Source organism: Dipodomys ordii, unplaced genomic scaffold (assembly GCF_000151885.1).
Source record: "Dipodomys ordii isolate 6190 unplaced genomic scaffold, Dord_2.0 Scaffold23, whole genome shotgun sequence".
Lineage (NCBI taxonomy): Eukaryota > Metazoa > Chordata > Mammalia > Rodentia > Heteromyidae > Dipodomys > Dipodomys ordii.
In genome coordinates this window covers 11,182,347-11,199,555 of record NW_012267239.1, presented here as the reverse complement: position 1 = coordinate 11,199,555, position 17,209 = coordinate 11,182,347, and positions in this window count along the sequence as shown.

Sequence of the window (17,209 nt, the reverse complement as noted above, 5' to 3'; positions counted from 1 at the left end):
CGGGCCACTCAGCCGTCCAGACAGCTGCTCGTGCTGCACCAGCTTGCGGTCAATGCCTGTCAGAACGCCACAGAGGCCGTGCATAACTGTCCTCTAATGGAGTCACTCAGGACACCGATCAATCAATTAATGAAGATGCTTCTGCTTGGGGAGAAGCGGGGATGCCGATTAAGAAGAGGGAGAACACGCGGCGGGGGAGGGATGAAGACTCAGGAACACGGGTGCTCTGAGGTGAGTCAGGGATGAGCCACCAGTCGGCTCTTGTTCTCAGATGTTAAGCAAGAAGCTCTCCCCAAACAGGCCTCAGTTTCCCCTGGTTTTTACAAAGGGTCCAGGCAGGACCCCCAGGGACTCCAGCTGTCATGTTTACGAACCAAGGAACGTGGAGAGTTGGTGCCGGGGCCGGCTCCCAGCAACAGCGGCACCGTAGAAAATGAATTTTTATGTTGGCCAGTCCTGAGATGTGAACTCTGGGCCTGAGCACTGTCCCTGAGCTGCTTTTTGCTCAAGGCATGAGCTGTACCACTTTGAGCCACAACTCCACTTCCAGTTTTCTGGTGGTTCATTGGAGATAAGAGTCTCTCCGGCGGGGGCGGGGGGGGAGGTTGGCTGGGAAGGTGGCTCAGTGGTAGAGTGCTTGCCTTGCATGCATGAGGCCCTGGTTCAATTCCTCAGCACCACATAATCATAAAAAGCGGGAAGTGGTGCTGTGGCTCAAGTGGTAGATCACTCGCCTTGAGCTGAAGAGCTGAGGGACAGCGCCCAGGCCCAGAGTTCAGGCCCCATGACGGACAAAAAAGAAAAAAGTCATGGACTTTTCCTGTGCAGGGTGGCTTCAAACCACCATCCTCAGATCTCGGCCTCCTGAGTAGCTAGGATGACAGGCGTGAGCCTTGGGTGCCCGGCTTTCCAAAGCCAAAATTTTGAGATTGAGAACAGAATGAGAAAGGGAGACAGTGTGAGGCTGCAGCCATGACGGAGCCAAACCCAGTGACAGAGGTGGAGGGAAGTGACGCCAAGGAAGAACAGGAAGTGACAGAGGTGGACGGAAGTGACACCAAGGAAGACAGGAAGTGACAGAGGTGGAGGGAAGTGACAGAGGTGGAGGGAAGTGACACCAAGGAAGACAGGAAGTGACAGAGGTGGAGGGAAGTGACAGAGGTGGAGGGAAGTGACACCAAGGAAGACAGGAAGTGACAGAGGTGGAGGGAAGTGACACCAAGGGAGACAGGAAGTGACAGAGGTGGAGGGAAGTGATGCCAAGGAAGACAGGAAGTGACAGAGGTAGAGGGAAGTGACAGAGGTAGAAGGAAGTGACAGAGGTGGAGGGAAGTGACGCCAAGGAAGACAGGAAGTGACAGAGGTGGACGGAAGTGATGCCAAGGAAGACAGGAAGTGACGTAAGCACAGCAGGCAGGGCACGGGCCAGCGCGCTCTGTAAATACTGGTTGGCCGCCCACTGCCTTCTTGGATGAGGCGCCCAGGCCCAGAGGAAGGAGGAGACATGGGGCAGCAGGAGGCAGCCGCTGGCCTGGCTGTAGTGAAGAGGGGGACACCCCCCAGGTGCCCAGAGAGCAGCAAGCTGGCTGACCCTGCACCCCTGGGGCCTACAGGACAGCAACAGCTCTATCTGAGGCCCGCCAGGCTTGCCTCAGTCCGAGGGACCTCCCAGATCCTCCCTTCACCACACTGGCAGCCACAGGGGCAGGAGGCCTGGGGGACACCTGCAATCTTCCAGCTCAAGGGTGGCTGGAAGAGCCAGAGGAAGCAGATTCTTCGCTACATCACGGTCTTATCATCAGACACTGGTCACTCAAGCAGTGTCCCACGAGACCCCCCCCCCAGCCCCCTAGAGGGCTGCCACACTCAAGTGATGACTGAGAGCGTTCAGGGCTGTGACACTACCCAAAGCTGGCTGGCCTCTCTGATCCACCTCCACGCCTAGACCCCGTCCGCCTGGTACCCCAGTGGTTCTGTGCCTCAACTTTTTAAAAGTCCTTCCTATCCTCAAAGTCCCTCGCCTCGCTACTGAGGAACTCGAGGATCAGCAATCCCATGAACTGTCCTCCCCCACCCCCAGTCAGACCCCCCTCCCTCCCAGTAAAAAGCCCTTCATGTAAACCCTGCAGTAGGAGCCACAAACCTGCACTCTCCTGTGATGCTCACTCAGGGAGCTCACCACGACTTTGAAATGCCGCTAGGCCGCTTCTGTGACAGCCACGGCCACACGTGAAATCAAAAGTTCCTCCTGCAGAGACCCTCAGACACCTGCAGAGCTGCCAGGTGTGGCTTTCCCTGGCCGCCCGGCCTGGTTCAGCAACGTAGAGTTTGAAGTGCTTAGCAGGCCGTGAGCTACTTAAGCTGTGTAAAGAGGCTTTCACGGAGTTTCTTGGGCAGAAGGCAGAGTCCCAGGGAGGGAAGGCCCAGAACCACGTCCCTCAGCCTGGATCACTTAAAACACGCCATCCCCGGAGTGTTAACTCACGCCAGCTCAGGGGGCTTTGAGGAAGCCATGGGAGGCCCACGGCAGCTCCTCTCTGGGGACCCAAAGGTGTCACTCAGCTGGGACCATCGAGCATGGAGTTAAGGGTTATCATTTGACGACAATCAAGCAGCTGTCAGACTCTCTGGACCTGAAGCCAGACTATCCCCAGTTGACTCTAATTTGTTTACGTTAGGGAACATGGGGCTGCCCAGAATAAGGACAATGCCCCTCTCCCCAGCTCAGGTTCCCCTACACACACATACATCCCTGGCCACCTCCAGGCTTTCCCTTCCCCGATGCAAGGGACCGAACCCCAGGAGAAAAGATACAGGTTCAGGAGCAAAGCGAAAGAGGCGGCGGTTGTGGGGGGGAATCATCTTGAGTGGATGAGGTGTTGCTGAGCTCCCCCAAGGTTTCCCCAAGTTCACCCCTCTGCGTGAGCTTTGCAAATCCATGCCTTCTTAGAGGGAAGACCCTCCCTCCCACTGGACACAACACCCCCATCTTAGCCACGGGGAGTAGGAATGCAGAGAACTTGCTTAGTGTCGGCCAGGAAACCTGGTTTCAGAGCCCACCTGGTTTTGACTTTCCACAGGAGAATTCCGCCATGCCTCACCCCCCCGCACCCCAATTCTACCCCACCACTCTAGTTGTGAGCTGAACCTGGGAGAAATCGAGGGGAAACCTCCTCCCTCCACCCCCTGCCATAGAATTAGGAACTTGGAGAATGGAAGCTAGCCGGCCCGACGAGTCCAGTCACCCCAGGGCATATCCATAACCAGCAAGATGTGAAGGGCAGTTTTGTGGAAGCTTTTTCTTTTGGGGGGGCAGTGGGGGGACATGTACCATTTATCATCCACTAGCGCAGAGGGAGACACCGGAACCCCTGTTCCTGCCATCCCAGCCGGATCCCTGACAGGCTTCCCCAAGCCCATAGGTAGGAGCTCCGGGGAGCCCCCCATTAGAGCAGGCCTTCACTCCATACCCCTTGACTGACAGGGAGACCTAGCGGCTCAGCCAGCTTCCCCACAGAAAGTTGGGGCTGCCTCCTAGCTTTCAACCTCCTGCATTTTGGGTTTGCAAGTTTCATTCCCGCCTGTATCTAACAACAGTTTCACTATTATCAGTCCCGGGCTTGAACTCAGGGCCTTAGAAGGTTTAGAAGAAAGGAAGAGGAAAAGAAGCTGCTGGCTTGGAAGAAAGGAAGAGAGAAGGCAGACGTGTTCCCACTGTCCGTGAATGTGCAAGCCCCCAGCAGCGGGGACTCGAGGGGGTCCTTGTAGCCCCAGCATTGGTGCCGTCCGCCCCACCCATTGGCTGGCGGGCTCTACCCTCCTCTCACCTGGGCCCAGGGTGTGGCTCCACGTTCTGTTTACAAATCCCGAGCACGGGCCCAGGCTCTGGATTAATGGAGCCGCCTTCTGGTCTCCCACACATCCGGTTTTGACAATGACCTTACTTTGATGAAGGACACTGTTAGTCCTTTTCTGAGCTAACCTTCAAGAGGCTGCACGGGTGTGAGCCCTGAGCTGAGGTATCTGCTGTTCTGTAGAGATTTTGCTGCACCTCTAAACAAGCCACAGCTGTGGGCTTGGTCTCTCTTTCTGTCTCTCTGTCCCTCTGTCTCTATCTCCTCCCTCCCCCCCCCCCAAAGCCTGGCCGGACCCTTCCTCACAAAACCACCTGCCATCTTGCCCTCTTGTTTCCTCCAGACACCAACTGGATGCTTTTTAGTTTCCTCCACTTGGGATCTTCCCTGGGAAGTCGGGTGCGGGCTTCCCACCTATGTGAAGCCCAGTTCGGACACTTCTGAAGTCTATCTAGGTCCGGACCTGTGCCTTGACTCAGTTTCCCTGTCTCTCAGGAGGGAGGAGGGAGGGGAGGAGATAACAGAACTCACGGCAGGTCCCTTCCAGGGCCTCCGCTCACTGTGCTGCCAGCTTCATGCGTGTCCCCGATTTCCAGAAAACTCACACCTGGAGGTTAGGACAGACAACGAGATCACCCCCACAGGGGAAGTGGGAGCTGTGGCTTTGACCCTGAGCCCCACGTTCCTTCCACCGCCCGACTGAGCAGGCAGTGTTTATACTGAACTTAAAATGCAGCCACAAAGGCTGAGCCACGCCGCAGGGTGTGGGAATCTGCAGAAGTCCACCTCTCCCCTGTTTACAATCCTCCAAATTGGAGAGCCTTTTATCTCTAATTAGCCACCAAAAAGCCACACGTGGAGGCATGGCTCAAGTGGTAGAGTACCAGCTGTGAGTGGAAAGAGCTGAGGGGGAGGGGTAGGTGATGAGTTCAAATCCCAGTACACACACACACACACAAAGAAGAGAAATTCGCAGGGCCCCCAAACTCTTATTGTTACTAAATTAAAATTATCCTGTCTTGGAGAAATACAAAGTCTAGCTGGCTGCACCATAATTATAACCAAACAGTGGGCCTGGGGCTTTCCTTTATAGTTCTACCTCGTGTCAGGCACGCAGTAGGCTCTCTTCACACAGTAGGTGCTTGTGGTGTTGGTCAGTGACAACACACACATGACTGAGAGAGACTGAAGGCCGGGATGCCACCAAATGGGAAAGAAGAGGAGCCGGGAGAAGCCCACATGGGCTCCATCTTGATTTCTCTGGTGTGGTCCAAGGCGTCCAAGTCCCGAAGGTCATCTCGCCTGAGATCAACTCAGCTAATCTGAACACAAACCGCGCAGAGACACGCTGTCCATCTGTGTGGGGACGCTGGGTCTGGTGAGGGCTCCTCCACTTCTCTGAGCCTCTGTTTTGTACACTGTAAATGGCGGGGGAGAGCATCGCCGATCTCAGGGTTCCCAGGCCATGGACGAGATGGCACACACTAACAACCACCCCTGGGGCTGGGCACAGTCAGGGTGCCCCCCCGCTCCCCCACCTTGCCCGGCCTCTGCGCCCCGAGAAGACTTCTCGCCTCCTAGCAGACGCTGCTGAGCCACTGCGACTAAGCTCTTCACTTGCATGGCAGATGCAGAGGAGCCCAAACCCCAGGGCCAGTGTCCAGCCCCAGCCCCCCTTCCCCCTGCCCTCTGCCGTGTCCTCAGAAATCAAATCTGCTTCCTCCCCCTTGAGTCCTACCAGATGGTCCTCTGATGTGCCTTGCCCGTGATCCTGGGGCCATCACGGAGGACTGCCCGGGGGCGATGCAGCGCCACGCGGCTGACCCCGCTGGCCCCACGAGGTCTGCGCATCGCTCAGGACTCTCTTCCTCTGAGGGCACTTCCCTTCTTTGCCCCTGTCTCTATCCTGGGTACCCATTTGCTGCCCCAAATGAAAAGTCTGCCATTACCCCCCCTCCCTGTCCCACCTCCCCGAACCTTCTAGAAAGAGCTCTGATGCGGAGGACGGCCGATCGAAGAGCTTGAGGAGAGAGCACTCTGTTCGACCCGAGCCTGAAATCAATAGCTTCAGGCCACCGACGTTCATGGTGGCTGACTCTCAAGCGGGGAGCAGGCTCCTGGGGGACCCCCTCCCCCCCAGGAGAGGAAAGGGGATGCCTAGGATGGAAAGATCTAGTGTCACACAGCTGGAGGCTCAGCAGGGAGCCTCCATTTACAAATGTTCACCTTCCAGCTGAGCAGGAAGGAGCCGGGGCTGGACAGACCTTCCTAGCCCCTGTCTGGTTGTGTTGTGTTCGTGGCCGTGATCCCGACACTCTGGTTAGCAACTCGAGATGAGTGGCAGATGTCACTCATCTGGCAGTTGCTCCAGGTCAGCGAGCCTGAGCTAGTCTGGTCAGCTTTGTGCCTGGCACCAGGCATAACGAGTCAAACACAGAGCCAGCCACAGGAGGCCCTGACCTTACACGGGTCTAGTTGTGAATTGGGGCTCGGTCATTCAATGCTATTATCTCAGGAGATGATTCTTTTTTTTAAATGAGTGCTAGGGCACTCCTAAATAAAAAATATGAACACAAACATTCCCACCTGGAAACATTTGCTTAAAAACAACAACAACAACAAAAACCACATCGCTTAAAACTAGGATTTTGAAGTGTTGTGGATTGGGGGCTTGGAGATTAGCCATGCTCCATCAGCGAAGTTAATGTCAGTATTCCCAGATCCAATGAAAGGAAACTAGAAACGTCTCTGGGTCTGGGTGTTTTGGATAAGAGCTATTCAGCCCATAGTAGTTATAACAACAACAACAACAACAACAATAATAATAAATGATCGATAAACAAATGAAAGCATTTTCTGAATTGTTTTCAAACCTGAGGCCTCTGGCTAAGTGATTTTTAGGTCTCATGTAACTTCCCGGGGCCAGCCCCTCATCTCCTCTCCATAAGTCAGTCAAAACCACACGCATTAAATTCCTCCACCAGCCAGTGAGTGACTGAGGCAGGATTTGAACTCATGTTCCTCCCACTCTCCAACCTCATCGGCACCACCCTGCTAAAGTTTGTAGGGTCAGGGTGGGGGGAGGGGGTGCGGTGGGGGCTGGGTATTCATCGTATCCAGTTGTGAGGAGAGCAGGAAAAGGGAGAGATTTATTTCTCCTTACAATTCACTTACGGAACAGCTGTTTGTCGACCTGCTTGGTTCAGGAACAGCAGGGCTGGCTTTCCCATCAAGGGTTCAAGAGTAACATGGAATGCCAGGAATCCGCCTGGCCGAGATTTCTCATTTTCTAGGCATTAACCTGTGATCTGTGGACTTGCGCTCTTCCCAGAGTCCCGCGGTCATTCACTAGTGTCAGCCACCCAGGATTCGCACCGGAAGGGACAAAACCTGCCGATGATGGCTGGGTGGAAATACCATCGCTCCCCAATATTGGAGGAGGACGCCAGAAAAGTTTTTAAACCAGCAAACCCAGCAGAAAGGAGACAGAGTATAAATAATCCTGTCGTCCACCTCCAATGAGCTCTACTCCATGCTGGCCATCTTTTACCACAAAGAGCCGGGTAGGAAACGTTTTTAAGTTCAGGATCTATGCCAGGCTCAGACCCGCTGCTGGGTCTTAGATATCAGTTCCACTTTTCTTTTTGGTAATAGCAGGGTTTTTGAACGCCCAGAGCTTGTGCTCGAGTCCTGTCTCCCCAAGCCTCTGCACTTTTAGGCTGTGTTTCAGGTAGAGCCTTAAAGCTTTTTGTCCCAGCTGGCCTTGGACCCACACACGATTCTCCTTCCTGCCTGGCCTCAACTTCGTTTACAGACACATATGGCAGGCCTCTGGATGAGCTAGTCAAATGGAATGGCAAGCTTTTGTGTTATTTTCCCCCCAAAGTATCCTATCAATAGATATTCATAATAAAAAGTGTAGAGAGCTGCGTGCAGCTGCACCTGGAAGATGGCGCCGGCTTCCGCCCTCCGCCTTCCCGATGGCGAGTGCTCTCTGTGGTAAACAACTCCTTATATGGCTAAGGCATAGAATCTGGCTTGCTCCCGCGCACCTGGACCTAATTGGTGGTTCCCACGTGGCGTATCAGGGTTGGCTACCCAGCGGGTACTTAAGGCTGTGTGGGATTCTCCCCGGGGTCGGTCAGTCAGAAGATTGCTCAAAGGTTCTGAATAAACTGCTGAGAGAAGAGCTCAGTGTCGCGTCTTCCTTGCTGGTCGAGGCGGTCGTGACAGGTGGTGGCCCGTACGGGGACTCAGACATAACCTCAACAAGGACTCAGAACTCTCTGCGGTCAGGGTGGTGCACCGGTAAGTTCCCAGGTAAAGGGGGAATCTGAGACAAGAGCGGGGGTAAGTTCCCAGGTAAAAGGGGAATCCGCGACAAGAGCGGGGGGGATTTTTGCTCTTCTCTGTAGATGAAGAGAGAGCGAGAACCCGGGGCTAGTCAACAGAGTAGCCAAAAGTAAAAGTAAAGGATTGTTTACCAATTTTAAAGTTTTTAGACATGGGCACTTCTTCTTCGCACCCAATTTTTTTGGCTCTCAATGAGCTACTGCACTCAAAGAAGTTAAAAATAAAAAAGAGTACTTTAGAGAGATTTTTGGATGAATGTGACATCGTTGCCCTGTGGTTCACTGTCTTCGGAAGCCTCACGTTGGCCTCTTGGGAGAAACTAGGGAGGGACCTAGATTTTGCCTCTGAACAAGGAACGCTTAAGAATGGAGTGAGACCAATATGGAAACTGATAAGAGGCTGTCTTGAGGACCAGCGCTGCAGTGAGGCGGTAGAGAATGGTCAGGCCGCCCTAGAAATGCTGCAGGAAGAAAGATCAGAAGGGGCTGGGAAAGTAGAGGGCTGGGAAGGTGGCTCAGTGGTAGAGCGCTTGCCTTGCATGCATGAGGCCCTGGGTTCGATTCCTCAGCACCACATAAGCAAAAAGAAAAAAGCCGGAAGTGGCGCTGTGGCTCAAGTGGTAGAGCGCTAGCCTTGAGCTGAAGAGCTGAGGGACAGCGCCCAGGCCCAGAGTTCAGGCCCCACGCCCGGACCCAAAAAAAAAAAAGGGCGGACCACTAACTAATGCTGGATTAGCTGCTGCTGTGGTACAATTAACCCAGAAGAAAGGGGGAGGCTCAGGTGCGTGCTTTAGATGCGGCAAGATGGGACACACAAAGCGTAATTGCCCTGAAAAGGGAAAAGTGATAGAAACAGGAAAGGGACAACAGCCTAAGCAGCCTGGGCTATGCCCTAGATGTAAAAAGGGGAAGCATTGGGCAAATGAATGCCGATCTGTGAAAGACATCAACGGTCAACCCTTAACGCAGGCCCAGGAAAAAACCTATTCAAAAAACGCTGCAAATTTGTTATCTTTTAGGTAATTGAACTGGGGAGTTCGACAGCCTGATGGAACAGCTCAGGGTTGCCATCGTCATGGTGAACTCGACCCGAGTGGATGCCGGATTGGTGGGGGGGTTATCTTCATGGATCTCCGCTGCTATGAATCATCTCAAGGAGTGTGCGGGTTTGGGAGCCCTGACAGACCTCCTGGTATTGGCCTCCTTGGTATGTCTGTGGTGCATTTGCCAAATTAGAGGTTCTCAGCGTCGCAGTGCAGCCATGATTATCCAAGCCTTTACAGCCATTGGAGCAGGACAGTCCCCCCATGTATGGCTTGCTAAGACTGGCCTTTTTTGAGCACAGGATGCGAGGCTTGAGCACTGCACTTGAGGTCCACCGAGGTCGTGGGCCCCAAGAAGAGCATGTCTGATTGCATGTGGGTTGATACCCTAAGTCCCACCTCTGTGAAAAGGTATCGGACGGGTCTGGTAATCATTCGAGTGGATAACACCTGAGTGAAGATCAGTACAATGTCCCAAATTTCTTCTACAGAGATCAGACCTCTACTCTTGCCTGTTGCAAAAACAAAAAGGGGGAACTGTAGAGAGCTGCGTGCAGCCACACCTGGAAGATGGCGCCGGCTTCCCCCCTCCGCCTTCCCGATGGCCAGTGCTCTCTGTGGTAAACAACTCCTTATATGGCTAAGGAAAAGAATCTGGCTTGCTTCCGCACACCTGAACCTATTGGTGGTTCCCACGTGGCGTATCAGGGTTGGCTACCCAGCGGGTACTTAAGGCTGTGTGGGATTCTCCCCGGGGCTGGTCAGTCAGAAGATTACTCAAAGGTCCTGAATAAACTGCAGAGAGAAGAGCTTGGTGTCGCGTCTTCCTTGCTGGTCGAGGTGGTCGTGACAAAAAAGCACCGATGGGCAGCTTGTGGGGCATCGCCTGCTTTCTGCGTGTCTCCTGGAACCATTTTGGAAGCTTTGTCATGGAGTTCACTGTCCTCACCACCTCCTGTCCTGGGGGTGGGGGGGGGACTTGCAAATACTTCACACTTCAGTCCTTCAGGTCTGGGAACATTTCCTGGCTGCGCTCATCTAACGTGACGACCCACAGAAACTTCTGGCCTACGGTCTAGCAGGCGGTCCACACAGATCACACTTCCGTGTGGTCTAGCACTCAGTCCCGATGACGGCTGACTACGTTATCATTTATAGTCTTGGAGCTGCGATGCTGATCTGCTGGGTGACAGCTCAGAAGCTTTTCATGAAAGACATCCTGGAAGGGACAGGACGGCAAAGCCCAATCCCCATCCTCATCATGACCCCCTCCCCCCAAAAAGAACCAATGAGGGGCCATTCTACAGAGCACCCGCCCCAGTGGGTGTGACCAGGTATGATGAGATGTGCCTCTCAGATTCCACACCGTCACCACCATCTGCTCATGGACCTCTGAACTTCAGAGCAGGCCTTCAGCCAGCCGGTGGCTCAAGCCTGTCATCTTAGTGACTCACAAGATGGTGATCTGAGGAGCCTTTCAAAACCGAAAGTCTGTGAGACTCTTATCTCCAGTTAAGCACCAAGAAGCCAGAAGTGGAGCTGTGGCTCAAGCAGTAGAGGGCTAGTTTTGACTAAGAAGCAGCTCAGGGATAGTACTCAGGCTTGGAGTTGAAGCCCCAGGATCAGCACAAAAAAAAAAAGGAAGTGAAGAGAGAAAGAAAGGAGAAAGAGGGAGACAGGATAAAGAGGGAGAAAAGAGGAGAAGAAAGGAGAAAGGAGGAGGAGAAAGGAAGGAGGAAGGAAGAAGAAAGAAGGAGGAAGAGGAGAAGAAAGGAGAAAGGAAGGAGGAGGAGAAAGGAAGGAGGAGGAGAAAGGAAGGAGGAGGAGAAAGGAAGGAGGAAGGAAGAAGGAAGGAGGAAGAGAAGGAAGGGGTAGGGGAAGGGGAAGGAGAAGGGGAAGGGGAAGGGAGGAGGGAGAAGCCTTCACAGGTATTGGCCATCACTCGCTCACCTCTGGGATCCTTCTAGATAAGGTGCTGGCTTTCCTGACTCCCCACCCAGCCTTTACATTCTGATGTTAGTTTTCATTGATGCACAAATAAAAACACACACAGCTGATGCACACACTGTTAGCAACACCCTTGGCTGGCGGGTCGCCCGGATTTCCCCTCGTTCTCCGGCCTCTGCAAGGCCTCTCCGTGCTGCGGGGTGAGGCGTGGTCTGCGGAGAGGTTAGTGTGACATTCGCGGAGTGGAGTTTCCTGATTCTGACTCTCGAGGGCCATGGTGTCCGTGTTGGCTCAGCCCGGAGCAGAGATTTCATCCTCTCTAACTGGAAACGATTTGGCCGGCAGAGCCTCTGGATGCTAGCAACTGCACTCCCCCCCCCCCGGCCCGTCCACCCAGCTCTGACCTCCAGGACATCCAGGGCTGGCCTGCGGTGCCCCTGGGGCCTGAACCACGCCCGTCCACGCGGCACTGACCACGCAGGGCGCTCAGGGTGGGTGAGGCGGGGGCTCAGAGCCGCCCTGCGTGGGGGCACCGTGGAGGAGGGGCGCTCAGGTGACCGTGCAGGGCACCCCAACAGCGGTGTCCTCACAGTCAGGAGACGGACACGGGGCAGAGCGTTCGAACTAAGCCTTAGGAAGGCCAGGTGGGGACGACGCCAGCCTGGAGAAAGCCTTTGCTTGGTGCCCATGCTTATCCCAATTCAGGCACATACGGAAGGAAGGAAGGGAGGGAGGGAGGGAGGAAGGAAGGAAGGGAGGCAGGAAGGGAGGCAGGAAAGAAGGAAGGGAGGGAAGGAGGGAGGAAAGGAAGGAAGGAAGGAAGGACAGGGTGGCATCTCACACAAGATCTCATAGTGTGGAGGGTTCTCCCTTGGAGAAGAAGGCCGGAACCCCCAGCTCCAGTTCCCGAAGACCATCCCATGTGGCCTCTTGGAAACTCTTGCTTCTCCTCACCTGTGCTAAACAAAGGTAATCAAGTATCGACATGCTCAGGATAGCCTCAAATCAAAGATCAATCCGCTTTGTAGAAAGAGGCCAAGGGTGGGTGTAAGGATGTGCGCTTGTAATCCTTTTCCTCTGGCCCCATCTTTTCTCTTTGGGATGCTGGTGTGATGTCTGGAGCTATGGCGGCCACTTTGATACGAAAGCCCACGGATTAAAAGCCCAGGTGAGACTGAGGTTTTTATGCTTCTGGGAGTTGTTGTTTTTGTTTTTGTTCCATCAGTAGCTGGAATATCTACCTACCTCTCATCTTACTATTATTTTTATTAGTGATGCCGGCAGGGTCCCACCTAGCAGAGTATATACTGCAGGGCATGAACCAAGAAGGGTAAAGGAAAATCTGCTTTCCTGGTGAGAAGTGTGCTTAGATCTCCCTCCCCGAGGGCCCACTTGGCTCAGGAGAGCGGGGAGGAGAGGGGTGGAGAGATTCGGAGGAGAAAAATCCGCCCTCCCTCCCTTCCTGGCTAACCACACAGCCCCCAGCTGAGAAATCTTGTAACCCTGGCATCCGTCCAGGGCAGAAGAGGCCGGCACCTGTTTGCAATGTAATTTAGCTATTATCAGCCTCCACCTCCAGCTGAAATTCAAAGACAATAGGAAGAATTGCATGGCCGGGAGATGCTGGGGGGAAGAGGGGGGGTTTGCCGGGCAACAGGATGATCAAATGTCCTAAATTGCCTACACTTTATATAAAAATTTCCTGTCCGTGCACAGTACCATAAATAAAGGCTGGGAGAGCAAGCTCAGAGCAAGATGGGTTTCTAGCCGAGCACCGGCTCCTACCCTGCCCACCCGGGGAAGGCCGGGAGAAGGGGCGGTTGCTGCCAGCCTGGGTATAACCTGCCTCTGTCGTGATCTCTTTGTGAACCGGGCAGCTTCCTGTCTGCTTTACTGGGGCCCGTCCCAGCTCTGCCTGGGCCCCGGGGTAGCATTTGAATTCGCCACCCAGCGGTGGGCACCCCTGCCCTTCTTCTTACCTTGCAGAGATGGTGGGGGTGCGGTGGGGGAAATCTCACCATTTCCCCCGTCCCTGCCCCATTCTATCTGTCTTCCTTCCATCCCAGCCTGTCAGGCTGGTAGCCATCGACAGCATAATCCCCAATCCTGGCCTAGAGGAATCCCAGCAGATATTGGGGTCACCGAGGGGTACACTTGGACTGGTCTGAAGGAAACCTGCTCAGGAAACACCTGGCCAATGGGTCCCAGGTCCTCTCAGGGAACGTCGGACGATTTCTTTGCTGATAATACCATTCCAATTCAACCGATGGTTTATCCCGGGGTGGGGGGTGAAAGAAGGGAGATGTGCCCTGGGGCTGTGGACCGGATATGGATGATGACAACGGGTTGGGGGGGGGGAGGAAAAGCCAGCGCTTCCTGCCCATCTGCTTCTTCAGGGTCTTTATTCTGTGTGTGTGTGGGGGGGTGGTCTCTTTCTTCCTTTCTTTCTCTCTCACACTCTCTCCTTTCTTCCTTCCTTCTTTCCTCCTTCCTTTCTTTTTGGTTTTTTCTTTTGTACGGGGAGTAGGATTTGAACTCAGGGCCTGGGCACTGTGTGTGAGCTTTTTTGCTCAAGGCTGGCACTCTGCCACTTGAGCCACAGCTCCACTTCCAGCTTTTTGGTGGTTCATACGCGTCTCATAGGCTTTCGTGCCCAGGCTGGCTTCAAACCACGATCCTCAGATCTCAGCCTTCTAAGCAAGCTGGGATTACAGGCGTGAGCACTTGGTCTGTCTTTTTTTTTTTAAAGGACAGCTATGGGGAACAGCAAGGCTCATGAGCATCTTTCCAGGATCCGCACTCAGGGCTTTGATTCCAGCTTCCTGCAGTGCCCGGGAGGTCAATGCCACCATTACTAGTTTGGCCAAGGAAAGTAGGTAAGAGAGAATACAATGTGGTGATGGGTTCTTTCTCTACTGAGCAAGGGCCACTTGCATGCCTAACTCTTTTCCAGCAAGCATGGCGGACAAGTTACCTGGCCTTGTTGCAGAGCATGTGGACTTGCACTAAAGTTCCTCATAGGATGAATTTGAACACATGCCTCTTTTCTAGAAGCATCGTAACGAGACTGATTTGCTTGGGAGTTTGTCAGCATTGGGGCTGGGGAGAAACCTTAATAAGGTTTGCAGGGATTTCCCCCCCCCCACACTCCCCGAAGCAAAGCATGAGAAAGTATGAAAGGGGAAGCGTGCTCACAGAGGGACAGACAGCATGGAGACTGCCATGGAAGGAGAGACTGGCCCCCTGGGAAGGAGGAAGAGGAGGAGGGTGGAGAGAGAACCCTGGGCAGGCTCTGGAGCTGATCTGCTGCCATTAGCTATCTGGGCTTTCCCATCATCCTCATTTTCAAAGAGCATACCTAGGAAATCTTGGGGTGACTGCAGAATTGTAACCTCAGGATCGGAGAATGGCTCCTCCCACTGGGCCTTCTGCAGCAAAGATCTTCTGTTAAAAAAGAAAGAAAGGAAAGGCGGGGGGGGGGGGGGGGAGAAGAGAAAAAAATAGCCCTCAGTGTGCTTTTGGTGCTACAAGTCAAAAGTTAAACGCAATCCTCAGCTCTGGTCAGCATGAGGGCAAAGCGTCCCGGCTGCCGGCCCAGTAGTTGCTCATTAAATGCGGGTGGGGTGGAATGAACAGATGGACGGTCATGAAAATGGACAACCCCCCCCCGCTGAGCGGCACCCAGAAGCGACACTGCTTAGTATGCAAGCCAGACTCCAATCAGCAAGTTGCTGGACACTCAGAATAATTTATAGCATCTGTTTGCAAGTGCTGCCTGGGAACAGAAAAGGTCAGGCTTGTTCTGTTAACACACATGCACGCATCCATACACACACACTCACACACACACATGCACAGAGAGAGAGAGAGAGAGAGAGAGAGACAGCCACAGGCCGTGCTGGTAACCAGCTCTTCCCTTCTGGGGCCTGGACCGCAGGCAGCTGGCATCAGACCCACCACGGAGGCTCTAGGAGGTGAAACTCTCCTATCTTGACTGTGAATTCCATGAAACTCCTGCTTTTCAGCAGTTTCTGATTTCTCCGTGTGGAGGGAGAAAGGAGGGAGGAAGGAGGAAGGAGGGAAGAGAAGTCAGGAAGGAAGGAACTGAAGGAAGACAGGGCAGAGGGAGAAAAATTACTCCATTCCCACCTTCTCCTTGCTCTGTTTCACAAAAAAACTACAATTCCCAGAATCCTTTTCCCACAGAGTGCTGACCAATGGGAGGTCTTGGTAGAGATGGCTGGATGAGAGAACTGAGGGATGCTGGGTATTGCTACTCATCTATCTTCTTTCTCTGCTCCAATCAGATAAGATACACCCCCGCCTCCCCTCACAAACCAAGCAGCCATCGAGATAGTTCCAGCTCCTTCTGGAGAGTTCTGGCTTCTTGAACTATCACCATCTCCTTATAGTTTGCTCCGAATTTGGGACGGAAGCAACTTCTTGCTGTCATTCCTCATGTGTCTTCTCTAATGCTTTGCCCGCTGTGGGGCCGATTCCCTGTGTTCAATTACCCCGTGCTTGGCTGTAGATCCATTTGGTTTTCTGTAAGAAAAAGAGTGAACACGCTGCTGTAACCTAACATTTCGTTACTCACCCTCCCACCTTTGCGATAAAGAATTGTAACTATTCCAACCAACTCCTACATGGACGCTGGTGCCCGTGGGCAAGTTGGCCCTGCCCTGGGAGCGAAGCTGGGCAGGACTCTCACCCCGCTGGCACCCTGGGAGGAGGGCTGTGCCAGGCATCATCGGAGGAGCAGATATGATCCCCAGACTCTGCCCCCTGGCTGGTGGATTTGGGAGTGAGGGTCACCCTGGCCCTGCGCCTGGGGTCTGGCCTAGGGGTGTGGGTGAAAATGGAGACCCGCCCTCACCCCCCTTCCCAGTGGAATCCCCGATGGACCTGCTGCATGCGCCTTTCATTTCCCTGACCCTGGGGTCATCTGTTTTCCTAATGTGAAATATGGCTGCCTGGCCAGGACAGAAGCCAGGAAGATAAGCACCAGCGAGGAGCCTCCGTCCTGCAGGCCGTGACGGATGGCCAGCGGGGGTGGTGAGGCGGGGTGGGATCCATTTGGCTCCTGGGTCCCCCCCCTCCCTTCATTAGCTTGGGATGGGATCTTGGGCCCCTGCCTCCAAAGGGGCCTGGATTCCATGTACACCGGGCTTTGCTTCTGCTCACCCAAGAAGAGTTTGGTGGATAATGAGCAGAGGATATTAATCTGAGATGGAGGAGGAAGGGCCAGGGGCCAGGGAGGGAGGGAGGGAGGGAGGGAAGAAGGAAGGAAGGAAGGAAGGAAGGAAGGAAGGAAGGAAGGAACCCAGGCAGCCAGCCAGCCAGCCAGGCAGGCACACATGGACAGGCAATTGTACACTTCTGAGCGGCTGCCCACATTAGAGTCATCTATACGCTTTCTTGTCACCTGAACCTATCCACTCCGCCCCCCCCCCGCCCCAAGAGATACATGGTGACATGTGAAGATAATTAGGTTCTGTGGGTCACCTAATACCAGTGAGTTGTAGCGCACGCCTGTAATCCCAGACACTCAGGAAGCAGAGACAAGAGGATGGAGCCATCGAGGCCAGCATGGACGACATCAGGGAGACAAAACACACGTCAAAGGGCTGCGGATGTGTCTGGGGCAGTGATTGCGAGGTCCGGGTGGGATCTCTAGTTCTACTACAAAGAAAAAGAAAGAAAAAAGGAAGGAAGGACAGCAAGAAAGACAGGAAAGGATGATCAAGCCCTGAATGGCAACAGAGTAGGTTGAGAATTTCTGACCTCCACTTTGGGGGATCCGGGGGTGGGGGAAGTTTCTCCCCCAACCTGGTGGCTAAGGAAACTGCTGAGAACAAATTCCAGGGTTCCTCATGCAGGTCAAGAGCGGGAATAGGTCTCCAGGGTCTGTGACTTGCTTGTCTGAGCTTGGAAACTGTGGCTTTCCATCCTGGTTTGGCCCAGAGAGGGGGACCCTGCCCTCCCCAGCCAAGTCCAAGATCATTGTAGGTTT